General features: G+C 46.5%; 1 protein-coding gene and 1 pseudogene across 3 annotated transcripts in view; one reads left to right on the top strand and one right to left on the bottom strand.

The window, feature by feature from the left end:
• The window catches only part of LOC147706864 (uncharacterized), a 138,485-nt gene that overhangs the window by 4,476 nt on the left and 106,564 nt on the right, over positions 1–27,445 (bottom strand). The window lies entirely within an intron of this gene.
• LOC147706865 (small ribosomal subunit protein eS8-like) lies at positions 964–19,070 on the top strand (annotated as a pseudogene).

Here is a 27,445-nt window from a genome sequence, read left to right as displayed (position 1 = left end):
CTCACAGCATATGGTCAGGGTTAACCACAGACCCCTGGTGGATTTATACAAGTCTACGGATGCAAGGAAGGAGACTCCAAAACAAACTAGGTTGTAAATCAGTTTGCAAGAATTTAATTTCCGATTAGAGTATGTTCTTAGGGGTGAAGATGAAGCAAAGCATAAATGGATCAGGAATGCACTTGTGTAGATGGCAGGTTATCATTGTGGATAGCTACTTACCTTTCAGGGTGCTTGGATGATAGGCGTGTGAGTAGCATCTACATGTAAGATGCCTCAGCCATTTCTTGTAAGGTTTGTACTTTGACATCAGGGAAGGTAACTACTATACATAACCATCTTGAAGATCTACCTACAGGTGCTGGAGAGTAACTCTCCTCTCCTACATACATGTCTTCATGTAAATAAATACAGTTACCTTCCCTTCGCAGGGTAAGGGTGCTTCCTCACAGCATCTTTTTATCATCATTTTACCTCTGCAACAAATGCTTCCTTAACACTATACCACCTCTTAATTATGCGATCTTTGAACGTGTTTTCTTTAGTCTCCAAACCAAAATATGGCGACAGCTTGATTACAGTTGTATGAATTACTGAAAGTGCAGACTCAGCTAACAATCTTTAACTTCACTTTTTGTGTTTAGTGCGTTCTTGAATTGTTAAACAAACTATTAGCTTCTTGACCACTAACTTAGAGGCTACATTGGGCTCCTTAAAGAAGCAGAAATTAAATGAATTAATTGTTCCTACGTGGTCTTGTATGGTGAATACATTTGTGTCACACTGCGTTGCTTGTATCCAATTTCATCTCGTGCTAATTTTAACACATTTATGATTTTACCTGAATGGTTTACAGTGGTGTATTTTTATGATCCACACCTCCACTAACCAGCGCGCTACTCCATGAAAAATAATATATATTTTTTATATAGACTTTATCAAGCGCTTGAGCAGCACCTGAGAATGGGTATCTCACAGGACAACTAGCACAAGCGCCACAAAACTGGAGGCAAAAGGAAGCCCTACCACAAACAAGCATTGGAAATGCAATAGGTCTCGCATTAGAAAAGTTGGAGCTGTTGGTATTGTAAAGGACAAATATTTTATTTATTTGTTGCTTTTTAAAATAGCTAAAATGATAGCTTTGTCATTTACAATGCCAATAGTTATAACTTTCGCGAATGTGACACCTATAGCATTTGGAATGCAACATGTTTTGTATTTACGTGACTTAGATGGCAGCTCTGGTCGTTAGGCTACATCTCTAGAGAGCAAGAGAGTGCAGCAGGGGAGAGAAGCACAGCAATGCAATAGGTCTCGCATTAGGAAAGTTTGAGCTATTGGTATTGTAAAGGACACTTTTTTATTTATGTGCTTGTTTTGAAAATAGCGAAATGAATAGCTTTGTTATTTACAATGCCTATAGTTTTATCTTTCGCAAATGTGACACCTATTGTAACACAATATGTGTTGTAGCACTGAGGGGTGTGAGGGTGAGGGTGTGTGAGGGTGAAGGGGGGAGAGGGTGACTGAGGGGGTGTGAGGGTGAGGGGATGAGGGTAAGGGTGTGTGAGGGTGAGGGGGGTGATGGTGATAGGGTGCGAGAGTGAGGGTGTGTGGGGGTGGGTGAGGGTGTGAGGGTGGGTGAGTGGGTGAGGGTGTGAGGGTGTGAGGGGGTGAGGGTGAGTGAGGGTGTGTGAGGGTGAGGATGAGTGAGGGTGCTAGGGTGAGGGTGGGTGTGAGGGTGGGTGAGGGTTTGTGAGGGTGAGAGGATGTGAGGGTGTGTGATGGTGAGGAAGTAAGAGGGTAAGGGTGTGTGAGGGTGAGTGGGGGTGTGAAGGTGTGTGAGGGTGAGCTTGGGGGTGTGAGGGTGAGTGAGGGGTGTGAGGGTGAGGGGTGAGATGTGAGGGGTGTGAGGGTGACTGGGTGTGTCGGGGTGAGGGTAAGGGTGTGTGAGGGTGAGGGGTGTGAGGGTGAGGGGTCTGAGGGGGAGTGAGGGTGAGAGCTTTGTGAGGGGGGTTGAGGGTGTGAGGATGAGTGGGTGAGGGGGTGAAATGGCCTTGGTACTGTGTGATCTGAACACCAAAAAGTTGCCTCTCACACCTATATTTTAAACCACATTTGCGGAAAAGTTGAGCACGCTATTAGTCGTATTCAACAGGGTATTTTTATTTATACCGAACCAATCTTGGAATTAATCGAATTTAAACCAACATATTTTCACACATAAAGACACATAGATACATGAATTATTTACAATATGAATATAGAGTACATTCAAAATACAAATATGATCCTGGTTCTATTGAGCAAAAACATTTAGGAACAAAAATCTGTGATAATTCAGAAACAAGACAAAACCATTATAAACATGTTACATACAGTGAAACATTTTGGACTGTGGATGATAATTGAAGCAAGAAAAGTAATGAAGAAAAAAGAAGGTAGAAAAGAAGCAAAGTAAATTTGTGAATTTTGCAGCAGCAAAATAACTACTGCCTCGAAATAACTCAAAACAACTCCTTCCTAACTGGCCGACGCGTTTCGATTCCAGTGAGAAATTTCTGGAATCTCATCAGGGCACAAGTGAAGTTCTGTCTGTCGGAAAAAAGCGGAATTGAATTAAAAGTCTGAACACTATAAGTTCTTTCTCCCGCTAAAATGACGCTCAGCAAAAAAAAAAACCTACCAGAGTGTAGGAATTGAAGAATTGCACGTGGATTCTCGATGTGCAACGTCAAGCTTCTAAAGCAAAGGATCAAAATTATGGGCTGGGGGTCACCTACAAATTAAACAATTTGTGATCAGACATAAGTGTAATGTCCAAACACATTCACAAAGTAAATGAAATGAATGAAAAGGACATACCGTCCGAGGCGAATGTGAAAATCCCGCCTGTCGGCGCTATGTCGCCGTGTTGTTATCAATGAGGAGGAAGGCAGGACACGGGGCTCTGATTCGCGCTGTAAGGAAAAGGGGAGCCACAGGTAAGGGTCAAAAAATGTTTGTCTAGCAAATCTGACTATGGGTTGTATGGGGGCCACGTACCTTTCTTTTTAACAAATAACCGGGCTTGGCGCTCCATGATTGATTATCAAGGAAGTCCCGTCATGGCTTCTAAATGAAAGAGACGTCCGCTGTGAAAAGAGCGGAAAAGCATAAAAATGCGTCCCTGGGGATTGATATTAATGAATCAAGGAGCAGCGCAGGAGAGCATTGCTTACCTGTGTCCTGTGGGTCTCTGCCTTCTGGCGTTCTGGCGTTCTGTGCCGGTTCCAAAATGGGCGCCAGGTGTGTCTACCTGTATGTAGCTCACAGATAAGGTGTGGGCATTATGGGAATTGTAGTTTCTAACCCATTGCGTGTAAAAAAAAAAAAATACACGATGAGGTGCATATTGATAAATTGAGGTTTGTGTAGAGGTGACCGATACATGTACATCTTTGGGAATTTAAAAAGAGGAGGAAAGAGACAAACAGGGCCGCCCGGATAGCCGCGGCCTGCCGCAGCACTTAATTGGAATCTCTAAACTCTTGAAATTTCAGATAAGGTGTTGAGACCATTTTGCGCACTCTTGAATTTTAAGATGAGATATGCTTCTTTCTGGAGAAGCATTCTATCAATATCCACATTTCGATTGGAGGATCGAAGTGTGTATAAAACCGTCCACTTCAGATCATTGGCATCATGTTTCTCATTCAAAAAATGGTCAACCATAGGGGCATTGGCAATTTTATTTTTTAACCTTGATCTATGCTGGCAAATGCGAGTGTTGACTTGTAGTGGAGAAGTGTGGCTCAGGGGTTAGAGGCAGACCTGAAGCTTGAGTTCGGCCCGGGACCAGGGTTCAATTCCCCGCCTCGACGGGTCTTGGGCTCAAAATTCTACGGTGAGGACGCTGAGGAGGCGAGCGGTGCAGCGCTCGGCCACTCACGACCTCAGCCCATAAAAGACATCGGGTTGCCTCCACGACTGGTTGGAAGCCACGAGACGGTCAGTGGGACCTAGCCACTTGCCGGACTTGTATTGGACGCGCTTTTACTCGCGCTGCCTTTCGCGCTATTCGCGCATGTTTAATTCTTTATTTTAAAAAAACCACTTTTAATTGCGCCGCCAGCCAACTAACCCCCTTTGTTGTGCAGGTTCTGCCACCACCTTCATCCTGGTCAGCCGCCCTCGCAGGAGATTGATTCCCGCAGGGTCGGGTTGTTTGGCCGCCTAATAGGGTGAGGACGCTGAGGAGACTAGCGGTGCAGCGCTCGGCCACTCACGACCTCAGCCCATAAAATGGCGCCCCCCTACAGGGAGCGCAGCGGACGGGCCCAGCGGGCACGCCTTCAGCGCGCCGAAGTCGCGCCTAAGTCCAGCCCGTCTGCGCCCGTCCGCGGCCGGACGGGCCCAGGGGCCAGTAATGCTGCAACTCCTGTATCTTACTCGCCTTCCGCCCTTAGGTGCTTACATGCCTCCGCCAGTCCTCTCTCCCCCGACACCTGGACTCGCATTACATCCCTTGGCATTGCAGGCATTCCAACCCCTAACCTTGCGCCGATACCATCACTTATCGCTCCGGCTCCTATCGAGTCGTCCATTCGGGTCCTATACCTAAATACCCGCTCAATGGTTAAGCACCAAGTCGACATCCTACATCTACTCAGGTCTGAAAGTCCCGATGTCTTATTGCTATCAGAGACTTGGCTTACCGACGACTCTCTCCCAGACATCTTGGCCACGCTACCCCCGACTATTTTTTGCTGAACACCAACCGATCAGGGGGTCGCATTGGGGGAGGGGTGGCGGCAGTAATCCGTAAGGATCTTAAGATCATTGCCTCTGCGGCCATGACCCTACCGGAAGTAGATACCCTGGTTCTTAGCCTGGGGACTGAGGTAGGTGCAGTCACTCTCGTGCTACTATACCGTCCTCCCCACTCCATGCCATCATTCCCTTCATCCTTTATCGACCAGCTGAATAATATTGCTACCTGCTCCCCCCGTATTGTCATCATCGGTGACTTTAATTACTGGTTCCAGCACGAGGACGCCGGCCCACATGCCTCCGAACTGTTCGAGGGTCTCTCGAGCCTGAATTTCATCCAACTAGTCAGGTCTGCCACCCATAAGGGTGGCCATATCCTCGACCATATTTGGACTCACGGAGTCACGTCCTCTTGCCCACTTATAACACCTTGTGTGTGGTCAGACCACTGTCTGATCGACACCACATTCTCGGCGGCTGGCCAGATTAAGGTCCCCCCACGGGAGGGTGGCATGGCTCGCAAGTGGAAGGCTGTCGATCCCTCTAAACTATTGGCTCATCTGTCCCAAACGTATCCCCTGCCACCCAACGACACTGGTACCGACGAGCTTTGTGGGCTTGTGGCAGACTGGCTCACTACAGCCAGTGACATTTTTGCCCCCCCCACTAAGTTTCCCCAATCCCGGCACAGTTATTCCCACAAATGGTTTACCCCCCACTTAAAAGCTCTCCATTTAGAACTTCGCCAGTTTGAGCGCAAGTGGAGGAGGGACTACTGCTCTTCAAGCAGAGATGCCTATGTGGCTGCACGCAATAGGTATAAACTCGCCATCTTGGCTGCCAAAAAAACCTATGCCTCAGGCAAAATTTTATCTGCCCCCTGCCAGTCTAAGGAAATCTTTAAGGTGCTTAATGAATTCACTTCCGACCCCAGGACGCTCCCTACTCAGGCCCCCCCCCACAGGAAGCATGTAATACCCTTAGCACCTTTTTTATCGAAAAAATCGTATTAATTAAGGACACCATCCCCGTCACGTCTCCTGGCGCTGGATCTGTTTCCCTCCCTCACAACACTTCTTCTTTCACACAATTTCCCCTTCTAGATTCTACATCTCTGGCCACTCTTGCCACCCGCATCAAGTCGGGATCTCCAGATGACTGTTGCCCCCCCTCCATACTCCGGGACATCTGCCACTCTCTACCCGACTGCATTCTCCCCCTGCTAAACTCCTCTCTTTCTTCCGGTATGGTGCCGGGCTCCTTCAAGGAGGCCGTGCTGGTGCCCCTCCTGAAGAAGCCGGGGGCCGCCCCCGCCGTCCCGGCAAACTACCGCCCTATCTCTCTCTTACCTTTTTTCTCAAAAATCCTGGAAGCCCACGTCACCACCTGTCTCTCACAGTTTATCGAGAGTTCCAACTTTCGAGGCCAACCAGGCAGGCTTCAGACCCGGCCACTCTACGGAGACAGTGATCTTGGCCGTGCTGGACGCCCTGAGAGACGGTGTTGACAAGGCTGTTCCCCAGGCCCTGGTATTACTAGATCTGTCAGCCGCCTTCGACACGGTGGACCACAACATCCTTCTCCACCGTGTCGAACAGGCTGGCATCCAGGGCCTGGCGCTGGCCTGGGTCAGATCTTTTCTGACCGGCAGGTCTCAGACCCTCAGCCTGGGCGCCTTCAGGGCTCCTAGAGAGCACTTGCTCTGCGGGGTCCCCCAGGGTTCCTCTTTGTCCCCTCTTCTTTTCAATCTTTATCTTCGTCCCCTTCTTTTTTCTTTGAGGCAGTGGGACGTCACCGTGTTTAATTATGCGGACGACCTGCAACTCATCTTCTCTCTCAACTCCCCCTCTGCTATCCCCAACTTTCAGGCAGTTATGTCCCACATTCTCCAGTGGATGGGCCACAATCAGTTAAAGCTGAACCCCGGAAAGACGGAGCTCCTCCTTCCCGGTAGGAGCGCCACCTTCTGGGGGCCTCAATTCTGGCCGGCGGATCTGGGCCCCTCTCCCACTCCCGTAGCCTCGGTGAAGAGCCTGGGGGTCACTATCGATTCCGCCTTATCCCTAGGGCCGCAGGTAGGGACCGTGGTCTCGTCCTGCATCTACCAACTGTGCAGGATCAGGAAAGTGGCATACCTCTTTATACCCGATGCCCTCCTGCAGGTTATCATGGCCCTCGTCCTCTCCCGCCTAGATTTTTCTAACTCGATCTACCATGGTCTGCCCAAAACATCGACGGCTAGACTGCAAGTGGTCCAAAATCAGGCGGCGAGATTGGCCTTAGGGATTCCGAAGTGGCAATCCGCCAGGCCCCTTCTTGTCAAACTCCACTGGCTCTCTGTCATCTCTAGGGCAGCCTTCAAGATCGGCTGCCTTATTTTTAAGTCATTAGCTGGCCCCTGTCCTGTTTTCATAAAATCCCTCATCAGACCCTATTGTCCATCCCGCAACCTGAGATCCTCTCACCTCCATTTCTTGACTGTTCCTTCCTACAAGCTTTGCAGATCTGGAGGCCGGAGATTTGCTTACCTGGCCCCCAAGCTTTGGAATTCTTTCCCCCTCTCTCTCAAAACTTCTAACTCTCTGACCCTTTTCCGTAAGTCTTTAAAAACTTGTCTCTTTCCCCAATCTGGTTAGTCTTTCTGTCCCCTCTACTTCCAACCAGCGCCAGGAAACCCATGGTGTCAGTGCGCTCTACAAGCACCCCTTACGATACGATACGATACTTGTTAATTCTCACTCCGGTGCCTTCTCGACTCACGGGTTCACACTCTGCGACTCTGGGCAATAGCTTGCTTAATCTCCACAACGGCCCCTCGCGGTGGGATGCCTGGCTTTCACCTTGTAGATACCCTGCCAGGGTTATCTCACAGGGGAATACCAGGACGGGTTCCCTAAGCAAGCGCTGAGATGCCCCAGGGTAAGTCGTGCGCTATATAAGTTTCATTCACTTCATTGTGTCGTCTTGCCGATATAGATCTTGGCACAGGGACATTGGACTAAATAAACCACATTCTTGGTTTTACAATTAGAAAATTCTCTGTGGTTCCATCTTGTCCCCTCGTGTGTGAACTCATCCCCTTCAATGGTATTGGGGCATACAACACAGGTCCCACATTTGTGGTGGCCTGTGATCGGTTTAAGATTCCACTGGGTCAATAAGTCACATTTCCTTTTAGGTAACGATACGTCTGCTCTCGTGATTTGCTGCCCTATGCTTTGGGTTTTTTTTGTACGCGAATATGGGCCGTGGGAATGGGCATTCAAGATTAGCAAGTAGATGCCAGTTACTCAAAACGGCTTTTCTCAATTTGTGAGTGTCTGGTCCAAAAGTGTAATAGAAAGGGTAAAATTGCCTCCAAAGGAGTTTGTTTTCTAGATTGAATTGAATTACTTATGAAACTAAGTTAAGTGCAGGTAATTTAATTGTCCTGAGTGAAATTAATTCCAGTGGGTTAAAAAACATTCATGTACTTTTGACTGATTAAACATAACATCGGTCTTGAAGAGTTGCCCATTTATTTATTTAGCGACTTGTAAAGCGCCTGGTGACCCGAGGGCATCCCCATAAAGACCGAAACGTCGACTCTCAGCTTTATCCAAAAGGAACTTCTGTTAAATCTTTATTTTGGATAGGCGGCTTACAGGCTTTACAGAGATCTTGATTTGTTTTCAGATATCTATCCTGTATTCCTGTTTTGCATAATTTCCTTTTGCATTGTATATTTCCCTTTATGACCTAATTTTTGATAAAATTCACTTTTTTGCCTATACACATGTCTATTTGTATTTGTTTTTGTCTTGTGGTTAAGTATTGTTATGTTTAATCAGTCAAAAGTACATGAATGTTTTTTAACCCACTGGAATTAATTTCACTCAGGACAATTAAATTACCTGCACTTAACTTAGTTTCATAAGTAATTCAATTCAATCTAGAAAACAAACTCCTTTGGAGGCAATTTTACCCTTTTTATTATACTTTTACCCAAGCCCCCAAAGGTTTACTAAGTTGCTCACTTTATTTACCATGGTCCAAAAGTGGACACACAGACCAATCTGTCAAGAGCAGGCTTCGGTCGAGTTTGGAGAAGGGTTTCTCGGGGAGTATAGCGCGCTCTTTTACAAGAGTGCTTGAGTAACTTTTTAGGGTACCCCCTATCTTCCATTTCTTGGCAGAACCTCTCAGCATGGTAGGAGAAATCCTCCAAGTGTGAGCAGTTTCTCCTGATTCGTAACAATTGCCCGTATGGGAGATTGGATTTGAGATTGCGGGGATGCGCACTCTTATTTGTGCAAAATGGTGTTTCGATCTGTATCTTTTTTATACAGGGATGATTTGAGTTCCCCATCAAAGGATGTCATTTCTACGTCAAGGAAAGTCATCTTAGAATTGCTGTGGGCCATAGAGAATTTAATGTCACCATGCCTATTGTTCAGCCAATCGTGGAATGCTACCAGTTCGGTCTGGCTCCCCTGCCACAGGAGCCAGACGTCATCTATGTAGCGGAACCACTGGAGGATGTGCTGTCGGAAGGGGTTGTTATTCTCAACAAATCTCTCCTCGTATTGTGCCATATACAATACGGCCATTTCTGGCGCATAAGGGCACCCCATGGCGGTGCCCTTGATTTGCATGAAGAACTCTCCATTAAATGAAAAATAATTCTTCTTCAAAGCAATCTCTGCCAGTTTGATGATAAAAGCTGTGGGTACTTGGTGGGGTCTCTCTCTCATCTCCAGGTATATCTCCATCACCTCCAACGCTTCTTCCTGAGGAATCTGCGTGTAGAGGGAGGAGACATCCATGGTGACCATTAATTGGGTCTCCTCATCAAATTTGGTCCCCTCTACCTTGAGTAGAAAGTCGGTGGTATCTCTCAAGTAAGATTTTACCTTCGTCAAGAATGGTTTTAAAAAGAAATCCACATACTGGGAAAGTGGTTCAAGACAAGAATCACACCCAGAGACGATGGGACGTCCTGGTGGATCTTGGAGGCTCTTGTGAATTTTGGGCAAGAGGTATAAAACTGGTGTTCTTGGACTCTTTTTCAAAAGGTATTCATACTCTTTCTTGCCCAAAAATCCTTCTTCAAACCCTTTTGCCAATGTTTCCGAAATGAGTCGTTGGATATCAACAACTGGGTCTTCAGTGAGGCGTCTGTACCAAGTCTGGTTGTTAACTTGCTGTGTGCCTTCAGCTAGGTATTTATCGCGTGCCCAAACAACTACTGCCCCACCCTTGTCAGCCTGTTTTATGACTATTGAGGTGTCTTCTTTAAGGGATTTCATCGCTGCACGTTGTCTGTGGCCGATGTTTTGATGAACAAAATGTTTTCCTTTCTCAAAGTTATCAATGGATGACAACAGGACTTGTTCAAAGGCTAAAACTTCTTTTGGGATGTTTTGGTTGGGAACAAAGTTGGACTGGTTTCTTAACCCAGTCACTTCCACATTGGGTGACGGTACATAATTGCAAAATAATGTTTTTAGGCGGATTTTACGACAAAACTCAATTGCTTCCAATTTGAGTTTCGTATAGTCAGCGCGTTTGCTTGGCACAAATTTTAATCCCAGATTCAAAACCGAATATTCATCCGGTGTAAGAGATTTAGTAGACAGATTGACGACCGTGCTCCCGCTGCCTACGATTTGTACGAGCGGTTCCTGGTCCTCATCTCCCAAGGTTGTTTGTAGCGGGTTTTTGGCTGTTGGCCCTGTTCTAAAAAAGACACCTGTTTTTTTAGATTGCGATTATCAGAGCTCGATGAGTCAGAAGATGAAGTTTCCGAAAACGTAGTGAAACGGTTTCTAGACCGGCCCTGGTATGTTGATAACGCTCTGCGAGAATCCTGTTGGGTATAGTAATCCTCTTTTAAAAAAGGATAAACCTGCTCTATCTTGAAGGACTTGACATCCCTCTCATACTTAGAGGTTTTATCATTAATGGTGTTGTCTTTAAAAACCCTAATGTCCTTTTCTATTTTTTCCAACAGTGCCTTGACATCCGCCACCACCGGGCTGCTCTTTATTGTCTCAATGAGTTCCTCAATCTCCTTTTCTTCCTGTAGGCATAGTCTCTGGGCAGTTTCGATGGTATGGACCATGAGGTCCCGGCTGCACTTGGTGTTTATAAAGCTGAAACCTTTTTTATATTCTGCATCTTCAATAAATATTACAGGGACATTTTTCACCTGTAGGCCCCAAGGGATGGTGCCACCCTTCAGGTGCCTAAGGAGAAAGTGCCCATGTAACTCTGTTCGTACATGTTTTTTCTGTAATCGTATTAGCCTATCCGATTCATTCTGTTGCTTCGCTGTTGTGCTGAGCGTCACATTGGAAAAGGGAGAATTATCAATTAGATTTTGGATGTGGCTTTCGCTAAAGGATAGCGTGTCTTTATCTGCCATATTTTTGGGAAATGTGAAAATTTCCCAAACTGTTACTTTGTAAAATACAAACAACAACAAAAAATGTCCGTAAGCTCTCGCGGGTAGCCACCCGCAAAAGAATGAGAAAAACGAGAGGAGCCAGGCCCTTATGGACAGGTCAAGAGGCTGGACCCTATTATAATCTGAACACCAAAAAGTTGCCTCTCACACCTATATTTTAAACCACATTTGCGGAAAAGTTGAGCACGCTATTAGTCGTATTCAACAGGGTATTTTTATTTATACCGAACCAATCTTGGAATTAATCGAATTTAAACCAACATATTTTCACACATAAAGACGCATAGATACATGAATTATTTACAATATGAATATAGAGTACATTCAAAATACAAATATGATCCTGGTTCTATTGAGCAAAAACATTTAGGAACAAAAATCAGTGATAATTCAGAAACAAGACAAAACCATTATAAACATGTGTTACATACAGTGAAACATTTTGGGCTGTGGATGATAATTGAAGCAAGAAAAGTAATGAAGAAAAAAGAAGGTAGAAAAGAAGCAAAGTAAATTTGTGAATTTTGCAGCAGCAAAATAACTACTGCCTCGAAATAACTCAAAACAACTCCTTCCTAACTGGCCGACGCGTTTCGATTCCAGTGAGAAATTTCTGGAATCTCATCAGGGCACAAGTGAAGTTCTGTCTGTCGGAAAAAAGCGGAATTGAATTAAAAGTCTGAACACTATAAGTTCTTTCTCCCGCTAAAATGACGCTCAGCAAAAAAAAAAACCTACCAGAGTGTAGGAATTGAAGAATTGCACGTGGATTCTCGATGTGCAACGTCAAGCTTCTAAAGCAAAGGATCAAAATTATGGGCTGGGGGTCACCTACAAATTAAACAATTTGTGATCAGACATAAGTGTAATGTCCAAACACATTCACAAAGTAAATGAAATGAATGAAAAGGACATACCGTCCGAGGCGAATGTGAAAATCCCGCCTGTCGGCGCTATGTCGCCGTGTTGTTATCAATGAGGAGGAAGGCAGGACACGGGGCTCTGATTCGCGCTGTAAGGAAAAGGAGAGCCACAGGTAAGGGTCAAAAAATGTTTGTCTAGCAAATCTGATTATGGGTTGTATGGGGGCCACGTACCTTTCTTTTTAACAAATAACCGGGCTTGGCGCTCCGTGATTGATCAAGGAAGTCCCGTCATGGCTTCTAAATGAAAGAGACGTCCGCTGTGAAAAGAGCGGAAAAGCATAAAAATGCGTCCCTGGGGATTGATATTAATGAATCAAGGAGCAGCGCAGGAGAGCATTGCATACCTGTGTCCTGTGGGTCTCTGCCTTCTGGCGTTCTGGCGTTCTGTGCCAGTTCCAAAATGGGCGCCAGGTGTGTCTACCTGTATGTAGCTCACAGGTAAGGTGTGGGCATTATGGGAATTGTAGTTTCTAACCCATTGCGTGTAAAAAAAAAAAAAATACACGATGAGGTGCATATTGATAAATTGAGGTTTGTGTAGAGGTGACCGATACATGTACATCTTTGGGAATTTAAAAAGAGGAGGAAAGAGACAAACAGGGCCGCCCGGATAGCCGCGGCCTGCCGCAGCACTTAATTGGAATCTCTAAACTCTTGAAATTTCAGATAAAGTGTTGAGACCATTTTGCGCACTCTTGAATTTTAAGATGAGATATGCTTCTTTCTGGAGGAGCATTCTATCAATATCCACATTTCGATTGGAGGATCGAAGTGTGTATAAAACCGTCCACTTCAGATCATTGGCATCATGTATCTCATTCAAAAAATGGCCAACCATAGGGGCATTGGCAATTTTATTTTTTAACCTTGATCTATGCTGGCAAATGCGAGTGTTGACTTGTTGTGTCGTCTTGCCGATATAGATCTTGGCACAGGGACATTGGACTAAATAAACCACATTCTTGGTTTTACAATTAGAAAATTCTCTGTGGTTCCATCTTGTCCCCTCGTGTGTGAACTCATCCCCTTCAATGGTATTGGGGCATACAACACAGGTCTCACATTTGTGGTGGCCTGTGATCGGTTTAAGATTCCACTGGGTCAATAAGTCACATTTCCTTTTAGGTAACGATAAGTCTGCTCTCGTGATTTGCTGCCCTATGCTTTGGTTTTTTTTGTACGCGAATATGGGCCGTGGGAATGGGCATTCAAGATTAGCAAGTAGATGCCAGTTACTCAAAACGGCTTTTCTCAATTTGTGAGTGTCTGGTCCAAAAGTGGACACACAGACCTATCTGTCAAGAGCAGGCTTAGGTCGAGTTTGGAGAAGGGTGTCTCGGGGAGTATAGAGCGCTCTTTCACAAGAGTGCTTGAGTAAGTTAGAAACTACAATTCCCATAATGCCCACACCTTACCTGTGAGCTACATACAGGTACACACCTGGCGCCCATTTTGGAACCGGCACAGAACGCCAGAAGGCAGAGACCCACAGGACACAGGTATGCAATGCTCTCCTGCGCTGCTCCTTGATTCATTAATATCAATCCCCAGGGACGCATTTTTATGCTTTTCCGCTCTTTTCACAGCGGACGTCTCTTTCATTTAGAAGCCATGACGGGACTTCCTTGATAATCAATCACGGAGCGCCAAGCCCGGTTATTTGTTAAAAAGAAAGGTACGTGGCCCCCATACAACCCATAGTCAGATTTGCTAGACAAACATTTTTTGACCCTTACCTGTGGCTCCCCTTTTCCTTACAGCGCGAATCAGAGCCCCGTGTCCTGCCTTCCTCCTCATTGATAACAACACGGCGACATAGCGCCGACAGGCGGGATTTTCACATTCGCCTCAGACTGTATGTCCTTTTCATTCATTTCATTTACTTCGTGAATGTGTTTGGACATTACACTTATGTCTGATCACAAATTGTTTAATTTGTAGGTGACCCCCAGCCCATAATTTTGATCCTTTGCTTTAGAAGCTTGACGTTGCACATCGAGAATCCACGTGCAATTCTTCAATTCCTACACTCTGGTAGGTTTTTTTTTGCTGAGCGTCATTTTAGCGGGAGAAAGAACTTATAGTGTTCAGACTTTTAATTCAATTCCGCTTTTTTCCCCGACAGACAGAACTTCACTTGTGCCCTGATGAGATTCCAGAAATTTCTCACTGGAATCGAAACGCGTCGGCCAGTTAGGAAGGAGTTGTTTTGAGTTATTTCGAGGCAGTAGTTATTTTGCTGCTGCAAAATTCACAATTTTACTTTGCTTCTTTTCTACCTTCTTTTTTCTTCATTACTTTTCTTGCTTCAATTATCATCCACAGTCCAAAATGTTTCACTGTATGTAACACATGTTTATAATGGTTTTGTCCTGTTTCTGAATTATCACAGATTTTTGTTCCTAAATGTTTTTGCTCAATAGAACCAGGATCATATTTGTATTTTGAATGTACTCTATATTCATATTGTAAATAATTCATGTATCTATGCGTCTTTATGTGTGAAAATATGTTGGTTTAAATTCGATTAATTCCAAGATTGGTTCGGTATAAATAAAAATACCCTGTTGAATACGACTAATAGCGTGCTCAACTTTTCCGCAAATGTGGTTTAAAATATAGGTGTGAGAGGCAACTTTTTGGTGTTCAGATTATAATAGGGTCCAGCCTCTTGACCTGTCCATAAGGGCCTGGCTCCTCTCATTTTTCTCATTCTTGGTACTGTGTGAAGCAACATCTCGGTCCCTTTGGCTGTATGCCTGTATGAAAAAAATAACACCTCAAATGGCTGGGCTCCGCGGTTGCAATGGACTGTGCTTACAACACAATTCAACAAGCACTGGCAAAGGCAGTGAAGAAAGTTTGAGCTATTGGCATTGTAAATGACACTTTTTTATGTGTTGGTTTTGAAAACATACATTAATAGCATTGTCATTTACAATGCCAATAACTTTTCCTTTCGCAAATGTGACACCTATTGCATTTGTAGTGCAATATGTGTTGAGAGTGTCAGTGAGTGAGTGGGAGAGTCAGTGAGTGAGTGGGAGAGTCAGTGAGTGAGTGGGAGAGTCAGTGAGTGAGTGGGAGAGTCAGTGAGTGAGTGGGAGAGTCAGTGAGTGAGTGGGAGAGTCAGTGAGTGAGTGGGAGAGTCAGTGAGTGAGTGGGAGAGTCAGTGAGTGAGTGGGAGAGTCAGTGAGTGAGTGGGAGAGTCAGTGAGTGAGTGGGAGAGTCAGTGAGTGAGTGGGAGAGTCAGTGAGTGAGTGGGAGAGTCAGTGAGTGAGTGGGAGAGTCAGTGAGTGAGTGGGAGAGTCAGTGAGTGAGTGGGCGAGTCAGTGAGTGAGTGGGCGAGTCAGTGAGTGAGTGGGCGAGTCAGTGAGTGAGTGGGCGAGTCAGTGAGTGAGTGGGCGAGTCAGTGAGTGAGTGGGCGAGTCAGTGAGTGAGTGGGCGAGTCAGTGAGTGAGTGGGCGAGTCAGTGAGTGAGTGGGAGAGTCAGTGAGTGAGTGGGCGAGTCAGTGAGTGAGTGGGAGAGTCAGTGAGTGAGTGGGAGAGTCAGTGAGTGAGTGGGAGAGTCAGTGAGTGAGTGGGAGAGTCAGTGAGTGAGTGGGAGAGTCAGTGAGTGAGTGGGAGAGTCAGTGAGTGAGTGGGAGAGTCAGTGAGTGAGTGGGAGAGTCAGTGAGTGAGTGGGAGAGTCAGTGAGTGAGTGGGAGAGTCAGTGAGTGAGTGGGAGAGTCAGTGAGTGAGTGGGAGAGTCAGTGAGTGAGTGGGAGAGTCAGTGAGTGAGTGGGAGAGTCAGTGAGTGAGTGGGAGAGTCAGTGAGTGAGTGGGAGAGTCAGTGAGTGAGTGGGAGAGTCAGTGAGTGAGTGGGAGAGTCAGTGAGTGAGTGGGAGAGTCAGTGAGTGAGTGGGAGAGTCAGTGAGTGAGTGGGAGAGTCAGTGAGTGAGTGGGAGAGTCAGTGCTCTGTGTGCTTTCATATTGCAGTGACTCAGTCATTTAGTATGGAAATGCAATTCCTGGTACAGGAATTGTGATATTAAGTTGAGTGTTGCATTATGGGTTGAATGCTTTATGGCATATGTCTTGATTTTAAATTCTGGGTTCTGTAAACTAAGGCCGAGGGTAAACACATTTTCATTGTCTTTTTAGGACGTTGTTTAGTTGTAATCAGTACAGAGAGGACTTGTGTGTAGGCGCACTAATTGCTGCTCCGTGGGCTTTCGGGCTCCATTCACTTCCAATCTCATTTGATGTGTTTACGTTTTGTGTTATTCTTTTTAGTGAGGAGAGCTCTGATACATATCACAGGGTTGTTTTGGCGAAACGCGGTTATTAACTCAGATAAATGCACATCATAGCTACAGGACACAGTGGGCTGGTCATGCAAGCCATAGGATGTCATTTGTATAATCTACAAAAAAAAATAAGCATGGCAGTGGCATGCATGATGAAAAGCAGTGACCTGTGCAATCACTTGGGGGAGGGACAGATGTTTCACCATGAGCCCCCCACAGCCCGCCGTGCCCTTTCCGAAAAGAGGTGTGAAGTGTCAGTCAGTGCACAGACAATGGCCAGGAAGGGGGACAATTAATAGCCCGCGCAGGGGTCCCTCCATGGCTGCAGCAGAGGATAAAGGTCACTAGCGAAGAAAGGTCACTGCAGGGGTTGGAACAGGCCTTCGCACCTTGAACAATACACGGGCACACCCGCTTACACTGTGAAGGGACGAGTGTAGGCTGCCTGTCCCTGCAAGCGCGGCTCTTTTGCACCAGTGAAATTATGTATTTGTCTCGGTGAACGGTTGCATTGAACATGTTACGTGCAGTTTCACGATACTTGTGCAAGGTAAGCCCAAAACTGAAAAAAAATGAGCGCAGCAAGCCTGAAACCTCTGCTGCCTATAGTGCTCCGAAGCCACAAAACTGTGCCAAGAACTCTTACAGTTGCATTTGATTTTCCCTTATTGCCCCTCTCCTGTGTATTCTATGCGGGTGAATGCCCTCGCTGAAGTCACCCTGTGACCCCCAAGATGTCTGCAAATGTGTAGTACCACCTCTATGTTGGTGCAATGTCCCCTTTCTGGCTTCCAAATCCTGGCCAGCCTAGTTCTTCCAGGTTAATCATGATGAGCAAACAGAGAATTAAAAAAAAAACATGCATAAATGTGGCCGATTTCTATTTATACAGCGTTGGCTTGTGTATTGAGCAAATTCATAAATTCAGCAAGCACACACAAGACTTAACCTCGAAGAACTTGTTTTGGGCGACGGTTTCTTCTTCCATTTTCTCTCAACTTTACTTTTTATGAACCTGAGCGTAATTGACCAATTGCTGTCTTGGGCAACTTCAGCCATTTCCAGAATTAATATTTGTATGCCTTTCGCTGGATACTTTGGGGCATCTCCGAGAGGACCGTCACAGTAAAAAAACGAAGTAGTCTTGTGCAGTGGGTTCTAAAAAAAGAATTGCTTGGGTCGCCTACCGATGGCTGAGAAAAGCAATCTCATACAGAGTTTATGGCACGGTAATGTCCTCTCACCGCTCTGAGAGGCATACATTATCTCCTAAATAAGATACGATAACCACGCTGACGGGTCAAATGTTTTTCGTCATTGTGCTGAGAGCTGCCGGCTCCCTGAAAATTTAATGTTCTCTAGGGGTTGCAGTACTTATTTAAAAAGATCGACTGTTCTGCTGGGAACCTAAGCTGCCTGTTCAAAAAAGTTCAGGCCCATGGATGGCTCTGGGAGTGTAGGCAACAGCCCCAGCCCTGCCAGCAGAGACAGCAACACCAAAGCAGTCATTTAGGGCATTTCTCTAACGCCAGTCACGCTAGTGACCTCAGCTTGCTGAACTCAGTTGGTCATGACACGACGGGGTCGAAGGAGCATCGAATCAACAACAAGCGCTGCACTCTCTCCCAGGACGCCAGACGAAGGGCCGAGTTCAAGTCTAAATAAAACATTTCACAAAGGCACACACGAGAGATGAGTCATGGGGTACTTACAATTTTCAGCCTGATAGTCTGGCACAAACTGCTCGTCATTGTAAGGTACCTGAGCTGAAGAGAGAGAGAGAGAGAGAAACAAGACGGAGGGCATTGCTGTGGGGAGGGGGGAGGAGACATGCGACACGGCCGCACTTCACACGGCCGGCCGGCTGTGAAACTGAAAGCACGGCCGGCCGGCCGTGAAAGCCTTTGATGCCGCAGGGGGTGGAGCGGCACCAAGCTGGGCAACAGATGGCTGACAATTTGATGCTGTGCACGCGCATTTTTGACCTAAAAGCGCACGGGCACAGCACCAAATCACCAGTTAGTTAAAGTCTGTTTAAAGCCCTATAGTCTCGCTCCGCTCAATGCGCATGCGCATTGATAGGTCACGAGACCTAAAAAAGGAAGTATGAATTGGGGGGCTCTCCTGCCAACACAAAGATTGGGCCTCGACGTATTCACACAGTAAGAGTCCGTGGTGGTAACAAGAAGTATCGTGCCATGGATGCTGGGAACTTCTCCTGGGGCCCAGAGTGCTGCACCCGCAAGACTAGGATCATTGATGTGGTCTACAATGCCTCCAACAATGAACTGCAACGAACGAAGACCCTGGTGAAAAACTGCATCGCCCTGATCAACAGACAGCACTCCTTACAAGCAGTGGTATGAGGTCCACTTTGCCTTGCCGCTTGGACGCAAGAAAGGAGCTAAGCTGACTCCTGAAGAGGAGGGGATCCTCAACAAAGAGAGATCAAAGAAGATCATGAAGAAATATGAAGAGCGGAAAAAGACAGTAAAGATCAGCACTCTGCTTGAAGAGCAGTTCCAGCAGGGAAAGCTTCTTACCTGTATAGCTTCCAGACCAGGTCAGTGTGGTCGGGCAGATGGTTATGTCATGGAAGGCGAAGAGTTGGAATTCTACCCGAGAAAGATCACAGCCAAGAAAGGCAAATGAATGTCCAGGTCTACAACATAATGGCAACATAATGGTCCTAGAACCTAATTTACAAATGCAGCAAATCAAATAACATAGTAAATTACAATTTGTTCAATTAAATCGGAGCAGTGCGCAATATATTTGGGACAAACTCCTTAAACAATGTGCCCGTATTGCTCAAAATAACCAGACTGTCAATATTACAGCATGAACTAGCAATGGTTGTTATGTAGCTTTCATATTTTCACTGTATATATTGTGCACTAATTCGTTACATTCTGTATATAATTCATGTCCCTAGTCAACAATGCTTGCAAGTAATGTGCCCTTATTGCTAGAGTCTTTGTAATCATTCTGACCCTTTATGTCACACTGAATTGTTAATGCGTTTTAGCTTTCTTCTTCACCCCCGGTCCCCGGCGTTTGGCCCGCGAGTCTTTCAACTCTGGACTTCGCCGCACGTTTTCACTCACGTTTTCCCCGCGGCTCCGGTCCTACGGGGCCGCGCGCACTCAACGCGTGTAGGGTGATGGAACGAGTTGATTGATCCTTGCTATCTCCAGGTAATCTGACCCCGGTTATCACGCGGCTAAACTGCAAATCCTTTACCGCCGCCTACCTTAATTTTGCTAGTGTTTCTAAGGACTCCCTTTTACATTTTAGATCGCTGATCATTTTCACTGTGACTACACATGTATGTCGACGGTGTTTCTTTTCTCCCCATTTTGCACTCCGGATAAACACGGAGGTATGTTTTGAGCAGCTTTACCATTTATCGTTGGAGCTGGCCTGTAATTGCTCATGTATCATTATTGATGCCCCCTCAAGACCTCGTGGCATTATCTCTACCTCCACAGTGCCCAATCCAATCATCGGATGATTATACCCTATTAACCATGGTTTGACATATAAATATGGTTGGCTTCCCATCACGCAATTCGGGGAGGGTAAGCCCCCTTTTTTCTTTCTTTTAAATTGCGCACCAATCATTGATGCATATTAATGATGCATAGCAACAAACCTGACCCAATCCTTCTTTACCCACCAGGTGACTAAGCCACCTTCTCCCAGGTTGCCCTGCATCACCCCAGTCCTGAAGATCCGCACAGCCGAGGTCCCCAACCTCCCTTGTGCCATAAGTCGGATCGAAACGTCGACGCCCTTGGATAGGCCTAGACTAACTCACATATGTGACCTATATTGTGCGACATTTGAATTCAATTCTGTACCTGTGTAAACAACTTAAATGATTTGTATCATATGTGTAGCTAGTCTGTACATGACGATGATTGACAACTGTTCATATTGTTAAAAAATGAATACGAAGTTCTTATTTCCTTCTATGCCACTGAATTTCCTTCTTTTTCACTGACCAACACTGAGCACCCCTCCTTCATGCACGTTCCCCCTTGGAGCAACCTTGGTCCATCTGTATTATTTGAATATTACTTGATTTTTCACCAGAAACTAATTACTTGGTGAATACAGCTTTTGGTTTGTTGCTGGTTAAACAATTGATTCAGATTTAAGGAGTATGTCCAAATATATCGCGCACGTCTCCAATTTAAATTAACAAATTGTAATTTACTATGTTATTTGATTAGCTGCTTTTGTAAATTAGGTTCTATGACCATTGTTTTTTGTACCACTAAGTGCCCAGGTCCAGGACCAACCTTAGGCTAACCCCATTTTTTTGAAATGGCCAGGTCTACAACAAAAACATCAATAAACTTGTGTTTGAGAAAAAAAAAAAACTTAAGCTGCTGACTTTGGAAGTATACGACCTGGGTTCTAACCTCACTTTGGTACCCGACTGGAAATCCAGTAAATGTTAGAAATGGGATCTCTGGCTGGCCAAGGCTCGCGCCAAAGTCAGAGACCACCACTCTAAGTCAGGGCAAGGGAGTTACACGCCAAGATAACCCTTGCTCACCCCCTTGGTAACGTGACACGAGCAGTAAGGCTAAACTCGGAGGCTATGTACCGTATTTTCCGGCGTATAAGACGACCCGGCGTATAAGACGACCCCCTACTTTGCTTAATAAAATGTAGGTTTCGTGCTATACTCGCCGTATAAGACTACCCCCACTTCCAGTGCAGTCCAACGCAGTCCTGCATAGCCATTTTGAGAATGTATTTTATTTTATTTTGGCTCGTACTTTGTATGCTTTATTTTTTTTTTGTTGTTTTTTTTGTTTTTTTTTGTTCCTCATCTCAACCATGGCAGGTCCATCAGTACCGAGGACTAGGAAAGGTGTAACTTGAGAAATAGACATGCTGTCTCAGTGCAGGACTGGTAGGGGTCAATCGTTACGAGGATGCGCCAGGACCCTACAGCCAAGTCAGTTTCAGAATAAAACACCAACCCTTTTATACTCTTAGAATGATGCTTGCCATTAGCCAAATTCCACCATCTGCTCATACCACTGATTGACCTTAATTATGAAGGACAAGCATGAATAAGCGAAGGGAGTGCGACATGGCTTCGTAATCATTGGAACTGGGGGAAAAAAAACAAAAAAAAAAAAAAAAAACACCCCAGTTTTTAATTATTGAGACCAGTCAAGTTTAAGCCAGAAAGCTCTTTTTTCTGGTTTGCCACCTCTAGAAAGATCTAGTTTTGATATAGAAAGTATGGAGGAACTCCAGTCTTGTAGTGTCGGAGGGGATGCCTCTTTCCAACGCCTACAAATCTCCCGTCGAGCCACCAGGATTGAGTAAAACAAAAGGTTGTTGTATGCACTGCGTTTTTGGTCCATTACTCCAAATATTACCAGGCTTAGATCTATATTCACAGTAGTGCCTGTTGAAGATGTTAGTTTGTTACTTATTGATTGCCAATAAGATGTTAAATGAGGGCAATCATAAAACATATGAGCATCCGAGGCTGCCACCTGGCCACAACGGGGGCAAGCTACTAGTGTGCCTGATGAAAATTTGGACAACCTCTGAGGAGAATAGTAGGCCCTGTGAAGGGTAAAGAGATGATTTCTTCGCAGCCAGGCTGGTTTAATAATGTCCCATAGAACAGTGAAGGATGTCTTCCATAATTCTTTTAGGTTTACCGCCGGCAATAGTGAGCCCCATAGTTGATCGGGAAGATGTAATACTCCGTCTATTTCCTCTAAAATTAGGTTATAAAAGTGAGAAACCTGTTTTGTTGTTAGGGAACTATCCAGTAGAGAAGATTCTAGTTGGCTATTGTCTCCCAATGATTGCTGTAGACGGCTAGTGGGGCCGGGTTTTTCTGCAGTCGCCCAGCTAGAGATCTGCAGATATTTAAGTCTAGAGAGGTTGGGGCCTACCTTACTCACTAGATGTTCCCAGGAGACCAATTCCCCCTCAAAAAACAGATCTCCCCAAGTTAAGATTCCAGCGTCTTTTAGCGGACTTGTCAGAGCATCTTTAGTCCACTCCGGTGGAGCCGGGAGGTCCCATATAGGAGAGCCGTTAGAGTAATAGCCCATTTTAGTTATAGTTCTAATATTGTACCAAGTTCTTGCCAGGCCCTGTAAAGTCTTCAACTTAATTTTCTTAAAAAATTTAGGGTCTCCAAACTTAAATAAGAATCCCGTCTGATTTAAACCTTCACATTTTAGCAGTGTTGAAAACATGTAGCCGACTCCCTGATCCGATGGAGTTTTAAGTAAAATTCGGGCATGTGTCAGCTGAAATGCCCAGGCATAGATTTGAATATCGGGGCCGGCCAAACCCCCCTTCTCCCTACGACGCCTCAACTTATTCCAAGAAATTCTTGCTGTCTTGTTCCTCCATATAAATGAGGTGATGTCACTCTGCATCTTTGCTATCATTTTCTTTTCAAAATATAGTGGTAAACTGTTGAAAATAAAGGTCAACCTAGGCAAGATGGACATCTTGACCAGATTAGAACGGCCTAGGAGCGTCAATGGAAGATGTCTCCAAGAGTTCATTAAGTGCCTACAGTCTTTGGCTGCTAGAGTAAAATTTTGTGTGGGCAATCTGGTTGATATCTTGTAAGATTTTTATACCTAAATATCTCATGCTGTCCTGAATTTGTACTGGGAGTGGCACATTTATGCTGTTCCATGACATGATCTCAGTTTTTGTGGCATTAATTTCGTAGCCTGAGATATTGCCGAATTTTTGTGCCAGGTTAATAACTGATGGAAACGCTGTGTTGATGTCCGATGTTAAAATCATGAGATCATCAGCATATAAGGCTACTTTTTTTTCCCAATCTCTATATCTAAATGGAGCGATGTTAATATCTTCACGAATCAATTGGGCGAAAGGCTCCATGTAAATATCAAAGAGTAAGGGCGAAAGTGGACAGCCCTGGCGGGTACCTCTTGTGATGGTAAAAGGTTCAGATAGTCCGCCGTTAACCAAGACCGAGGCTGAAGGTTCATGATACAGTAATTCTACAGCTCGGCAAAAAGCCCGCCCCACCCCAAATTTTTCCAAGGCCCCCGACAGGTATTTCCAATTAACCCTGTCGAAAGCCTTGGCGGCGTCTAAGGTGAGAATAGCTAAGGGCTGTGATGATTTAGTTGCCATATCAATAGCGCCTATCAGATCATAGATTAACTCGTAGAGTTGACGGCCCTTAACGAAGCCCTTTTGATTAGAGTGTAATATTGAAGGTGCTACTTGTCCTAATCGTTTGGCTAGTATAGACGCAAAAATTTTATAGTCAGCGTTTAAGACTGAAATTGGACGATATGATCCACAGGCGGTGGCTTCTTTGCCTGGTTTCAATATTAGCGTAATAGAAGCTTTACTCCATGATGAGGGAGGTAGATCGCCTTCTACCAGTATTTGGTTAAATAGCTTGGTAAGAAAAGGAGCAATATCTGCTGCTATATTTTTGTATATCTCTGCCGGTAGGCCATCCGGGCCCGCCGCCTTGCCAGATTTACTATTTAATATAGCAAGTGCTACCTCCTCGACCAAAATCGGGGTGTCCAATAAAGTCGCGTGTTCCTTAGAAAGTACTGGTAGGGAAATTTTGTTGAGCCAGCTTTGTACATCAATAGAGGCGATGTTGTTATCCTCTCTATAAATAGCCTGAAAAAAATCTTTGAAAACTGACCTTATTTCTACATCCGAAGATGCTGTACCAGAATGGGATCTCTGGCTGGCCAAGGCTCGCGCCAAAGTCAGTCAGAGACCACCACTCTAAGTCAGGGCAAGGGAGTTACACGCCAAGATAACCCTTGCTCACCCCCTTGATAACGTGACACGAGCAGTAAGGCTAAACTCGGAGGCTATGTACCGTATTTTCCGGCGTATAAGACGACCCGGCGTATAAGACGACCCCCTACTTTGCTTAATGAAATGTAGGTTTCGTGCTATACTCGCCGTATAAGACTACCCCCACTTCCAGTGCAGTCCAACGCAGTCCTGCATAGCCATTTTGAGAATGTATTTTATTTTATTTTGGCTCGTACTTTGTATGCTTTTGTAACCTGCACACTTATCACTTTTTCTCCAGGAATGTACAGATTGCTACCTCATGTATTTTGGTTGCTCGCTATTGTCACTTTTGATCCATGTAACTTAATGTTTGCTTTTGTAATTTGTCCATTGTTATTGCTGCTCACATCAGCCCATTTTTAGGTCTAGCAGACCTACTCTCAATGCGTGAGCATTGAGAGTGTCTGCTTCAGACTTTTTGTGGCCCGTATTTAGGAATGTGGACAGCTACCAGACGCGCGCTTTGACGAGGTCAGATTTCACCTCGGGAGCATGCGCGGTGCGAAGCCCTTGCTCACACACAGACACAGGCAGCCCCCACCCCTCTGCATGCACGCACGCACACACACATACACAGGCGCGCGCATGCACACGCAGGCATACGGCACACATACAGGCACACTATCCCCTACCTCGAATTCTCTCTTAATCACACACAGTCACGCATGCGCACACACATTCCCGCACACACATTCCCCTACTCCCCCCCCCCCTTACCCCCCGCTCCCCTACTCCCCCTACTCCCTCCCCCCCTTGCCCCCTCCCCCCCAGGCATACACACAGGCACGCACGCACTTCACATCAGCCCTGGGCCCCACTCACCGACTGCGCTCTTCCGGCAGGGCTCCTCACGGCGCGGCGTGTCTCCTCATCGAAATCGGGGCTCCCTCAGGTCAGAGGAGCCCCGCAACAGGCGCCACACTCCTTCTCCCCGGCCCCCTCCTGGGGACCCGGGCTACTCCGGACGGCAGGGCGCTCCATGCGCCGGCAGCTCGCGGACCTCAAGAGGCGGGACTTCCGGTCGGCCGCGAGCGGATTGGCCGGCCGGCAAGAGCTTCCGGGTCGCCGCGGGCAGCGCCCATATTTTTGCTTTGTTGGCGGTTTCACCTGGGCGCATGGAAAGCCCTCGGTCAGTCATAGCAATGGGAATGTCGAAGCGTGGCGCAATGAATGGGACGCACGGCGTGAAGGACCGTAAGGCGCTTGTTCTTCATGGAGTGCTGCTTTTTCCACCGAGCGCGGGAGAAAAGCAAACGTACACAGAAGACCCTTGTCCTTTGTCTTTGAAGCACCAGGTTGTCCTGGGTTACCAAATACAGGCAGCGCGAGTGAAGGATGATGCTCTCTGGTATCGATCTCCGGCATTAAAAGTGGCCCGTCCTCACAGATATTTGGTTCCCGTCTCGCTCGCGGTGAATGTTTTGAATGAAACAGCAGTGCACGTCCCTTGTTGGCGGGTCTCGGAAACAATGGAGACCAAAGGTTGCACTTTGAAATGTTTGCTGCCTTCGAGTGGCTGCGTCTCGACAGTCCCTCCCGACGTGCCTCCGTGCTCGGTTTCTCGTCAGCCGCCCATAGATGCGACTCGCGACGCCTCGTAACTGTACTTCACGCGCTCCGCGATAGAGCCCCAGACTCGGAGGAATGCGTGCACGAGGCTGAGCCGTGACGCCAGTCCTGGGAGCGCCCCACACCTGCATTCACCGTCCCCGGAATTCTGGGCTTGGCATAGCATATCACCCAGTCTCATTATTATTATTATTATTGGGACATTTGTAAAGCGCTGCGATTACGCACACCGGCGTGTCCACGCGCTAAAAGTGGGAGAGGCAGCGTGCGGGGAGCACAACAAGCAGAGCGGATAATTATTTAGTGAAAAGGAATGTTTTCAGTTTTGCTCGGAACCTGGCTTCCTCCGATTCCAAGCGCAGGTCCGCCGGTAGTTTATTCCAAATATTTGCCGCTAAGCATCTAAAAGACCTACCTCCCATGCGGGCTTTCTTAACTCAGATCCTCAGTAGACCGCCCCCTGCGGATCTAAGCGCTCGTGTTGGTTGATACACTTCGACCAGTTTATTCAGAGGGTCGGGTGCCCTGCCATTCAAGATTCGATGACAGGTGCAGAGGGCTTTATATTCCACTCTTCTCCTCACGGGGAGCCAGTGTAACTTCTGGAGGGCCGCTTTAGAAGGCGCCCTTTTGGGCAGCCTAAGAATCAGACGTGCTGCCGCATTCTGCAGCACTTGCAGGCGTGCCATACTTTTTTCTGGAGCCCCCAGGTACAACAGGTTCCCGTAGTCAGACCTAGCTGTAACCAGGGCATGGACCAGGGTTTGACGGGCCTCGATCGGGAGTAAGTCAAGGACCTTTCTCAGCTTCTTCAAAATCCCAAAACAGACTCCTACCACCCGGTTGATCTGGGGGCCAAAAGTAAGACCCGCATCAAACCACACCCCCAGATTACGTGCCTCTTGGCAGGGGGTTGGGGTTGGTCCAAGACAGGGTGGCCACCATGCCGACGACCAGGCAGACTGGGCTCTCCCCACCACCAGCACCTCTGTCTTGCTGCCATTAAGCTTCAAACAATTAATAGCCATCCATTCGGCAAGATCTTTCATGCACGAACGGAAGCCATCGGCAGCAAGACAGGGCGCGTGCGATAGGGAGATCACCAGCTGCGTATCGTCGGCATACGAAACCAGTTGGAGACCGTGACTCTCCACAATCGAAGCAACAGGCGCGACATACAAATTGAAAAGGGTCGGGCTCAATGACGAGCCCTGCGGCACGCCTTGGCCCAAGGGAACCCCCTTTGAATAGCAGTCTCCTTGCCTGACTCGGAAGCTTCTCCCCTTGAGGAAGTCCTGGATCCATCTCAACGCGGTGCCAGAGATGCCACCTCTGTTCAGACACTGTAGCAAGATGTTGTGAGCTACAGTGTCGAACGCCGCGCTGAGGTCCAACAGGATCAAAGCCATAGTTTGGCCTGCATCCACACCCTCCCGCAGATGTTCCGTAGCCATAAGGAGGGCAGACTCGGTGGAATGGCGTGGCCTAAAGCCAAACTGTGTCGCGTGGAGCAGTCCCGTCTCTTCCACATGCTTCATGATTTGGGTATTAACCACCTTTTCTGCCACTTTGGACAGAAAAGGCAG

The sequence above is a fragment of the Lissotriton vulgaris genome, chromosome 6 (assembly GCF_964263255.1).
Source record: "Lissotriton vulgaris chromosome 6, aLisVul1.2, whole genome shotgun sequence".
NCBI classification, from domain to species: domain Eukaryota; kingdom Metazoa; phylum Chordata; class Amphibia; order Caudata; family Salamandridae; genus Lissotriton; species Lissotriton vulgaris.
The sequence above is the reverse complement of the archived record's forward strand: the minus strand, read 5'-3'. Positions and strand labels throughout refer to the sequence as shown.